Below are 11,264 nucleotides of genomic sequence, written 5' to 3'. Positions count from 1 at the left end.
CAAAGACAGACAGGTGCCCACAGGTTCCCTCCAGCTACCGCCACAGAGTGGGAACCCTAGCCAGGGCACAGACAGAGGCAGGGCCCCTGTGAAAAGGGGCAAGGACTCAACTTGAAGGGAAACACTGCCTTGTGTTACCTTTGTTCACTAATGTGAAGTGCTACTCGGAGTGTTCCTTATTTTAAATCAACAATTATATAAAGCATACACACCCACACAGAAACCTTTCTAGCTATTGACATATTACAGATAGCAAAAAAAGTGCACGCATCATATGAGTACAGTTCGATGAGTTTTGACAAACCGAGCCCACCCCTGTAAATCGCACCCAGACTAAGACAGAAGACATCAGTAGCTCCCAGGAGGCATCCCTGTGCCCCGCTGCCCTCAGTACCTGCCCCCACGCCCACCCTCCAGGGCAACCACCATCTGGACGTTCTTGTTTACACATCTTCCTGTACTGGAATTGGGATCCCAGAAATCAAGTGGAGTAAATGAAGTGCAACTTTGTGCCAATGTATTTGAATTGAGGCTGCTGGGCCTGCAGGTGACAAGGCACCACTTCCCCAGAGACATCTTTCAGCGTTCCCGCGGCATCAGGAGAATGCACTGCAGCAGAGGAGAAAGAGGAGCAAGGAAGGGCTGGGGAAACTGCTCAAATAGAGAGGTGTGGAAGGCAGTGTCTCCATGAGATGTCAGGGCCTTGGAAGAAAGGACACTCTGATTGGAGGGGCTGAGCAGGAGGAGGGGACACTAAATACCAATGGCAACCATGGAATTTTGTGTGTGAAGTGCTGCCAGCCACAGGGCTCAGCCACGCAGCTGGGTGGGAGGGTGTGTGAGAGGGTCCTGCTTAGACAGCACCATCACCACCCCTAGGAGCTGGGCTTGGATCTGACAAGAGTCTGTTTCCTAGACGATGAGCAGTTCCCGGGGCTGGCCACTGAGGATCTGGGTCACACAGGCCACTGTCCTCCCCTTATGAAGGTTGCAGTCAAGTTAGGAAGATGACAAGTAATGGGGTCCACACCACATAGCATGGTGTGGCATGTGTCAACACATTTGCCGACAGAACCAGTGCATGAATGAATGCATGGGGGCACAGAGCACCTCTCCTGTCATGCCTGGGGTGTCCCCAGGAGCAAGCCTGAAAGCCAGCTGGGCCACCCTGTGAGACCAGGGCCCACTGGAGCCCTTCCATGAGGAAGACTCAGCCGAGCGTCTGCACTAGCCGAGAAGCCATGGTACCGCTGGGCTCCTGGGCCCGCTGGGGGAGTGGGCTGCCAAGCACCCAGTGAGCTGCAGCTTAAACAATGATGACATTTTGTCATCTCTGTCAACACAACAAGAACTTGGGAGGCAGGCAGGCCCCCGCCATGCACAGTGCCCAGTACTGTCACCAGAACCTCTCCTTTATCCTTCTCCTCTGTCGCATCAGCTGCTAGTGGCTCCTCCTTCCCTGGCAGTCACAACACAGCCACCTCGTTCTATGCATCATGGCCTCAAACTGTTCCTCCCTGCTCATCAGGGAGGGAAAAGCCAATGTTCCCTGTGTCTCATTGGCCATAAGGTCACCTGCCCTGCAGGGTGCTGAGACAGGGAGTCTGGTCACAGGAGGCTGTTGGAACCCTCCCTCCTCAGAGCTTTGCAGGTTGAAGGGATGCGATTAGACTCTGTCGACACATCTGAGAGCTCCACCGTGTGCAACAGAGAGCCAGACTCTGTCTCAAAAGAAAAAAAATCAATCTATCCACCGTTATAACTTTAGTCAATATGCCTATTCCATCACTTCTTCATTTGTCATCCTTTAACAGTATCTACTGATTCTGCACTACTAAAAAATGAGAATTTCACTCATTTACCACCACCCCCCACCTCCTCTCAGTCGTGATTTTCAGTTTTCACATTCGTTACATTTGCACCTATAACTATAGACTTGAGCATTTACTGCTTTTCCATCCAGTTGAGACTGCCGAATCTTCAGCACACAGTGGAGGCCCCTGAAGCCCTGTCCCATCCTGTGTCTCCCCTCCCTTCTTCCCCTTCTCTTCCTCCATCTGATGGGTTTTTCTTTTGCAGCGCCAAGGATGGCATAATCTTCTGTTTGATGAGCATAATTAAGTTTTCTGTTCTTTGTTAAGTTTTATCTGTGTTGAAAACAAGTCAATGGCATTCGCATTTTTACAACTTTGTAAGTACCATTCATGGCAGCCAAGTGGTTTCCTTCTCTGTGGATGATGGCTTTCCTGGGGCCACATGAGAGAATGACTTCAGTGTCAAGACTGAATGTATTCTGTCTCTCATAAACTTTCTTCTTGCTCAAAACCATAATATGGCCGGGCACAGTGGCTTATGCCTGTAATCCCAGCACTTCGGGAGGCCGAGGCAGGCGGATCATGAGGTCAGGAGATCGAGACCATCCTGGCTAACACAGAGAAACCCCATCTCTACTAAAATCACAAAAAATTAGCTGGGCTTGGTGGCACGTGTCTGTAGTCCCAGCTACTCAGGAGGCTGAGGCAGGAGAATTGCTTGAACCTGGGAGATGGAGGTTGCAGTGAGCCAAGATCATGCCACTGTACTCCAGCCTGGGGGACAGAGCGAGACTGTGTCTCAAAACAGAAAACCATAACATATTTTTAGTTTTCTCGTGATTAGACTGTGGCTTTCATAGACAATTTTTGATATTCCCCCCTCCCAGATGTTTGAATTACCTTTCATTTTTCTCGTGGACAAAGAATAACTGCCTCTTGATTGCGCTTCTCCATCTTGAAATCTGTGCTGTTTATTTATCTGTCGACATAGCTTCTAACTTGTCACTCTATACTCTAATTTGTAACTGCCAGGGCTGGAAGCCTATGAACTATATTCCCAGCTTCTCTTGGTGCAAGTTTCTGGCCAATGAGAGGCACTGGAGGCCGGAAGCCTGGATCATGGGAGAAAGCATGTCCCCTTCTCCAGCTCTGGGAGCAGCTGGCAGCTGAGAGTGACTACAATCTGCAGATTGGTGGTGGGTGTTGCAATAGTGGTGGAGCTGCTGATGTTTAGGCTCCGAAGCAGCAGCCAGAGGGCGAATCCTGGTTTCTGGATGAGAGACAATCATGCTCATGAGCTCCCATAGCTCCACTTTCCATTTCATTCTCCAGTCCTATAGGCGGTTAGTGGCCTCCTGTAGCTGCTGCTCTCTGGGTGTTATGGAATGAATGTTTGTGTCCTTCCAGATTTTTATGTCAAAGCTCTACCCCCCAGTGCAACTATATTTGGAGACAGGGCCTTTAAAGGTAATTAAAATTAAATGAGGCCGGATGTGGTGGCTCAAGCCTGTAATTCTAGTACTTTATGAGGCCGAGGCGGAAGGATCACCTGAGGTCAGGGATTTGAGACCAGCCTGGCCAACATGGTGAAACCCCGTTTCTACTAAAAATAAAAAAATAGCCAGGCATGGTGGCGCATGCCTGTAATCTCAGCTACTGGGGAGGCTGAGGCAGGACAATTGCTTGAACCCAGGAGGTAGAGGTTGCAGTGAGCCAAGATCATGCCACTGCACAGCAGCCTGGGTGACAGAGTGAGACTCTGTCTCAAAAAAAAAAAAAAAAAAAAAAAAAAAATTAAATGACTATCTGGTAGTTTGTTAATTTTTTTTCAAAAGAGCCTTTTTTTTTTTTTTTTTGGCGTGAGATTGTAATCACTGTATGCCTGGGGTGGGAAGGCTGACTGACAAGGCAGCTTCCTCCACAGACTTCCAGCAACAGTCCTGCCCTGGCTGCACTCCTCTCCCCCAGGCCTCCAGGCCACCAGCTTGCAGCCTGTGCTCCTCTGGGGTTCAGGAGGGATCCCCCGCTCCCTCACTCCCAGCCTTGCCCTGACAGTGATCTGAGTTGCGGAGTTTGGCTTTCTCCTCCATCCTCACCTGTCCATTTGCCCTCCAGCTCGCAGAATCATTTTCTCAAAATTTTCAACTGCTAATGACCCTGTCACCAGGCCACCCGGCAGGGAAGCCCACTTGTCCCTTACCGATGGCTGGGTATGGTGGCTCACACCACTTGGGTGGCTGAGGCAGGAGAATCACTTGAACCCGGGAGGTGGAGGCTGCAGCGAGCGGAGATCACGCCACTGCACTCCAGCCTGGGTGACAGAGTGAGACTCTATCTCAAAAAACAGAACAAAACAACAACAACAAAAACCCCCACAACTTTACCTAGACTCAGCTGTGAAAACTTCAGTGAATCTGGCCTCAAATTGTCACTATGAGGGGAGCCACTGGCATGTGAGTTTGTTTAGATTCCTCCTTCCTGGTTGAGACCTGGGGTTGGAAACACCATTGAAACTCCTCTAGAAATGGCATTTTGGAGGCTTTCCTGGTCTCCTGAGACAAGACAGCTGCCCGGCTTGTAGCCAGGACTGTGCCTGTAGCCCACCTGCTGTAAGCTCACGCCTGCAGGCACTGAGTTTTACCAGCAAGATCTAAGTTGAACTGGGGAGAGTGAGATGCAGACAGCCCCTCCCCCGGCCCTAGGCGGAGCACAAGACTCGCTGCAGGCTCGTGAACTGTGCCACCTGCCCTCCTGAGGACATGTTCTTCTCACAGGAGGTTGCCCTGTGGCCTCACCTGGGCCGGATGGGAATTGCAAACTTGAAACCACTACTGCTTTTCCCTGTTTTTATTTTAAAAAGGATATTAAAAGAACATATCTTTTAAAAATTAAAGTGAAGTTCATTTTCATTTTATCCTGAGAACTTCACAGTAGCTCTTGAAATACATGAAAATGACTTTAAATGAGTTTTGTTTTCAGACGATCTCAGTAGCTCTGAGGACATGCATAGCTGTCTTGGAGTCTCACAAAACTCGGCTGGAAATCTCTGGCCCCACGTGGAGGAAGATAATTCTCTGTTTCTACCTGAGGCTTTCCTTAGGCTCCTGGTCAGGAAGGGAGAAGAAACCCCGGGCAAGGGGTGAGAAGTGGGGGTGGGAGAGGCTTGCCCCTTCCTCTGGACGACAGAATCCATTTCTAGAGGGAATTTCAATGGTGTTTCCAACCCCAGGTCTCAACCAGGAAGGAGGAATCTAAACAGACTCACATGCCAGTGGCTCCCCTCATAGTGACAATTTGAGGCCAGATTCACTGAAGTTTTCACAGCTGAGTCTAGGTAAAGTTGTGGGGGTTTTTGTTGTTGTTGTTTTGTTCTGTTTTTTGAGATAGAGTCTCACTCTGTCACCCAGGCTGGAGTGCAGTGGCGTGATCTCCGCTCGCTGCAGCCTCCACCTCCCGGGTTCAAGTGATTCTCCTGCCTCAGCCACCCAAGTGGTGTGAGCCACCATACCCAGCTAATTTTTGTATTTTTAGTAGAGACAGGGTTTTACCATGTTGCTCAGGCTGGTCTTAAACTCCTGAGCACAAGCAATCCGCCCACCTCAGCCTCCCAAAATGCTGGGATTACAGGCGCGAGCCACCGTGCCCAGCCAAAGCTGTGGTTTTAAGGAGAATGTTCCAAAGTCCAGTGGTTAAAACCAAATGTCACACAGAGACAGAAGCCTCCCACACAGCCCCAAGTCCCAGCAGTCACGGTGTTCCAGGTCCTCCAAAGTCAGCTTCTCCTCCAGGAGGCCCCTGAACTCCCCGGCCGTGGGGCTGAGGCCGCACAGCCCTGTGTGATTCATCTGCCATCGGGGCCCTTCGTCCTCTTCTGAGCTTCACAGTTAGCCCAGGGAAGAAAACAGGCGTGTCTTCCACAAACCCTGAAGGGAATGGAAAGTGCCAACAGTGAGAAGGACTTAGACGTAAAGGATATACACAGTGTCACGGCATTTCCACAACCCTCTGGACACAGGAGTACACGTGTGCACACATAGATGGGGGCGAGGGGTGGGGTGCAGGCCCCAGCTGTTCACACCTAACCAAGTGCATGTGAGGCAGCAACACTTAAAGGCCACTTGCTTCCTGCAGCATCTGAATGGAGCAGGAGCCTGCCCGGGGCATCTCCACGCAGCCTGGCTCAGCACCCAGGACTGAATGCATCCCTTAGCGTTTACATTTTTTAGTGCTATTCACTGAGTGACAGAGAGACAGTGATAGAGACAGGAAAGGACAGAGACAAAGAGAGCAATGGGTGAAGAAAAAGCAAGTAAGCAGGGAAGTTGGACATTTCACACGACGCAGTCACCAGGGAGGCAAGAACACTCACAGAACAGTTTGAGCCAAAGAGTCACTCAGGGACAGGAACAGCAATTACTTCAATATTTAAAGCAGACACCCTGTGAGCGGCTGTGGAGGCGGCTCTTTGTTAATATTTAACACGAGCTGGGCAGTCGCCGGGAAAACAACTGTTTACGGGAGAGATTAACCAATATTCACCACTGCTCAAAGCTGTGGGGAGGCTTCAGGGGACAGGCAGCTGCCGGTATTTCTAGATTACAGCAGCTCAAGGCCACAGAGCTGGGGAGGCTCATGGTGTCCCCAGGGTGCAAGAAAACTGTAAACAGGCAGTTTGGGGTCACCTACCCTGCTTCAGAACCATGGTTTGCAGGAAACCCAGCCCTGCAGCTGGGCCTGGGTGGTGGCTGCTGGCCAGCCAGCCAGCACCTCGCTGGACAGCTGTGTCTCATAGCCCCAGGCTGGGCTGTCCTTCAGGCCCATGCACAGTCCCAAGCAGACTCCTTGTATACTCCCTGCGTGAAGTCGGGGGCAGGTGCTTGAAAGTAGAGGGGCTCCTACTGATGGAAAGTGTCACCAGCCTGCTTGCAAATCCTCCAGCTCACACTTGGGCTTGTAGGGACACCAGTGAGGACAAGCTGCCTATTTTCAGGGGCTGTGAGATGTGAGTGTCGTTCATGACAGCTTTCTCCTCTGTGTGCCAAACCTTTAAGAGCCTGGCCATTTTCACCCAGCCCCATAGCCTGGATGAATCAGGCCTCACTCCCCTGTACTTACTTCCAAACATTCGATCACTCCCAACACCCTCCACCCAGGCCTCATAGAACAACATACAGATCACGCTTGGGCCCAACTGGATGTGGAATCCCAGCTCAGGACCAAGCAATGCTGCTGCCCTAAATTCTGATGCTCTCTCCACAATGCCCTAGACCCGTGACCCTGGGCACTTCCTGGCATACCACTGCCCACTCTGCCCACACCACAGCTGACTTTGACTCTCTAATGGCTCTTCAAACAGTTCTTTGCACACCTGGCTATTTATTGTAAACGAAGAAGTACTGAACAGCACGTGCTGCTCTGAGGACGCTGTACAAGAATTGGGGCTCTGCATATGAATCTTTGCTAAAATGGATTTAGTTTATTAGAGCCAGTGTTTGGGTATTTAGGTTTCACAGCATAAATATATTTTTGCTACTCTGAGACCAATGGCACAAGGCTGTCTAAGGCATTAGAAGAACAGTCCTAAATCTTTCTGTGTTCACAGCATAATTCTGAATACTAGAAATCTAGAGGAATGCTTGAAGAGGTTTTTAAAAAAAGTAAACAACATTAAAGCAGTCAGCAATGATTTCCATCTCAGCAAAACAGGGGCCCCCAGGGTCTAGAAACATCTGTGGCCATTGAGCAGTCACTTGGTCATTCTTGTGGATGCTTTTTTTGAGATGGAGTCTTGCTCTGCCACCCAGGCTGGAGTGCAGTGGCGTGATCTCGGCTCACTGCAACCCCTGCCTCCCAAGTTCAAGTGACTCTCCCACTTCAGCCTCCCAAGTAGCTGGGATTATAGGCATTAGCCACCACACTTGGCTACTTTTTGTATTTTTAGTAGAGATGGGGTTTCACTATGTTGACCAGGCTGGTCATGAACTCCTGACTTCAAGTAATCCACCGCCTCTGCCTCCCAAAGTGCTGGGATTACAGGCGTGAGTCATCACGCCTAGCCTTGTGGTTGCTTTTTATTTTGTGGTTGTCCAGCATCAGGACAGTCTTTTAACATTTGAGAAGTGAACTCAATGTCTTTGTCTTGGTGGGAGGCAAAACCCTGCTTCCTTCTACAGAAGCCTAAAAGGCCAGGAATGTGCATTTCCTGACACCTGGGTGAGGGGAGCAGGGCTCTGCAGTCACATGCGCAGGAAGCACGGAGACTTCAGAGTCCATCCCTCCATTCCCAAGTGGCCAGAGCAGTGCCTCAGTGTCCTGTGTGCAAGAAGTGGCTAGCACGTGCTCAGCACCAACAGTGTCCTAACCACATGTCCTGGGGCTGTAGCTGTGGCCACTCGGCACCTACAGGTCCCTGACCCTTCTCCACAGTGATTCAGCAGGCAGTTGTCTGTGAGCCACTTGATACCCTTTTGCAATATTCCCCCCTTCTGATGATTAACCAGAAGTGCTTTGCAGGCGGGAAGCCTGGTGCGCACAGTCAGGGTCTGCCCTGTGCTGCTGCTTGAGGACTGTCTCCTGTCCTGACAGTGCTCTTCAAAGCTGCCGCGGGCCTGCTTGATGTAACGCTCACTTCTGACCTCTTTGCCCATGCAAGGCACACCCTGCCCTGCCCTGCCTCCTACCCCCTTCCTCCTTGGCATTCTGATGGACTTAGTGGTCCCCAAAATTGCACACATCAATTAAACCAGCAGCATGCTCATGGAGGGTGGGTGGCACCCAGAGTGCTGCTGTGTGCCAGCTGTCAATCACCGTGGGCTGGAATGCCGATTACAAGCCTGGAAGGGGTATAGCAAACTCAGGGTTTAGCCACAGTATACAAACAGCTTTTCCACCTTTCCTTTCCTGAAGGCCACAGCAGGGCCTGCTCTGCTCCCTGAGGCAGCAGTCCTCATGCTTAGCCAAGTGACTAGGCTCACTCGCAGTTACTGCAGGGCCACTGTGTCCCCGGCTGAGCCTCGTACCCCAGAGAATTGGTCAGAGAAGAAGGCAGCTTAGAGAGGGTCACGTTGGCCTATAAGCTTGAGCCCCTGCACTGGTGGAGATTAAGTCCTCCTTACCTGGTGGTATTGGGGCTTAAAATTATAACCAAGTTCAGTTACTGAAACATAGAGAAAGGGCCACTTTTATGCTTCTGAGGTCGGAAGTGAGGTTTACCCCCCGGAGATCTGAAGGATCATCCACTGGGCTTCCCCAAAGGGGCATTGTGCCATTTCTCCTGGCTAAGAGAGGTCTCCCCCTTCTCAATTCCCATCATTATTCTCACTCAGCAGAACCTCTCTGAGCACCTACTGTGTGCATGAGCCCAGCGTGGGTGGGCCACGGGCCAGCGAGGATGGGATGAGTGTCCAGGGCAGCTGGGATTTGGACTCCACTCCGCCAGGCCACACAGGGGAAGGGGAAGCCCAGACAGCTGTCAGGGTATTCGTGGGAGCCGGGGGTTTGGAAGGGCTGTTGGGTGTGCTGGGGCACCGGCTAGGCTGTGGGATGGTGACTCTCCTGCCGCCTTGGGAGGCTACCCTGAGATCACCTGTCACCCCACTGCCTGCTGCTCATTCCTGATGCTGCACTCTGGCCTTGGGCAGGGAGTGCTGTCTGCCACGTGCTGTGGTCCATAGCCCCTTTGCCTGTTTAGTTTTCTTTTGTGCCCATCCCCCTCAGCATTCTAGTATTTTAATGTGTGTCCTTTTATTTGCTTGGGTCCCAGTATAAGACACTATTCTATTTTGGTTTTTAAAAGTATTTCTTTACTACATTGAAACTTCTTAATTTTATTTTTATTGTGGTAAAATATATGTCACATAAAATTTACCATTTTAAATATTTTTATACGTACAGTTCAGTGGCATTAAGTATGTTCACACTGTTGTACAACCATCACCACTATCCACCTCCAGAACTTTTTCATCTTCTCAGTCTGAAACTGTTGCCATTAAACACTAACTCTTCATCCCACCTCCACTCAACCCCTAGAAGCCACCATTCTTTTTTTCTTTTTCATTTCTTTTTTTCTTTTTCTTTTTTTTTTTGAGACGCAGTTTCGCTCTTGTTGCCCAGGCTGGAGTGCAATGGCATGGTCTCAGCTCACTGCAACCTCCACCTCCCAGCTTCAAGCAATTCTCTTGCCTCAGCATCCCAAGTAGCTGGCATTACAGGCACCCGCCACCACACCCAGCTGATTTTTGTATTCTTTTTAGTAGAAACGGGGGTTTCACCATGTTGGTCTGGCTGGTCTCGAACTCCTGACCTCAGGTGATCCCCCTGCCTTGGCCTCCCCAAGTGCTGGGATTACAAGCATGAGCCACCTTGCCCGGCCCCCACCGTTCTGCTTTCTGTCCCAGTAATTTTGACAACTCCACGCACCTCACAAACATGGAATCACGGAGTATTTGTCCTTTTGTGCCTGGCTTATTTCACTCAGCATAAGGTCCTCAAGGTCTGTCCATGTTGTAGCACCTGTCAGAATCTCCTTCCTTTTCGAGGCTGAATCATATTCCCTTGCCTGCATAGACCGCGTTTTGCTTATCCACTTATTCCTTGTCACTCAGTACTGTGTTGTACTCTTGACTTACGTAAGGACTATTTCACTCTTGGCCTTGATGGGTTTCTGTGTTCACTCAGCACCAGAACCACATAGTAGGTTCCTACGTCTCTGTGCACATCTAGGTCGTTGCTTCTAATGGGGGCCTGGCATCCCGGGTGACTTACCCTCTTACCCATGACACAAGCCCCCAGCCTGGGACATTCCTGCTGCAAGCCTCAGTGTGCAGGTCTCATTTATCATTATTTGTATTTCCGCGTTTTATGTTTCCAACCCTTCATGTTTCCATTTGGCTCTTTCTGGTTCCTCTGTCTGCTTTCTATTATTAATACTGCCCCTTAGCTGAGAATACTTATTACACTTAGTTTAGATTCCGATCTGCCTGGTGCTCCTGCTCCACAGGTGACTGTGGCTCAGTGTGTTTTTTCCCTGTGAGAGAGAAATGCTCTGGGGCCTGCATTCGCCTTGGTCTTAGATGCATGTCCTCCTGGGGGCATCTGCAGTCCTGTTTGGGGACAGGTAATGGGGAAGGTGCTGAAGCTCAGGCCCGGGTGTCTGTGGCGCCCCCTGAAGGGGGTTATGAGATGGGGGATGAGCCCGGAGACTATGAGATTGCTTCTGTTGCCAGAACTTTCCCTAACTCACAGTTGTAGGTGGTCCTGAGAAGAGGTGGGTTTTCCAGGTTGCAGCCCACCTGCTCTGGGGAGCAGAGGGGAGCAGCCAGGAGCGGTGCCCGAGGAAGGCTGATATGAATGTACCCAGCCTCTACCCATGCAAGCCTGGGACTGGACCCTCACCAACACAAGGTGGCCGGGCTGGGAATGCTGCTGTCCTAGAGGAACAGAATAAAGTGG

Source organism: Rhinopithecus roxellana, chromosome 5 (genome assembly GCF_007565055.1).
Source record: "Rhinopithecus roxellana isolate Shanxi Qingling chromosome 5, ASM756505v1, whole genome shotgun sequence".
Lineage (NCBI taxonomy): Eukaryota > Metazoa > Chordata > Mammalia > Primates > Cercopithecidae > Rhinopithecus > Rhinopithecus roxellana.
The sequence above is the reverse complement of the archived record's forward strand: the minus strand, read 5'-3'. Positions refer to the sequence as shown.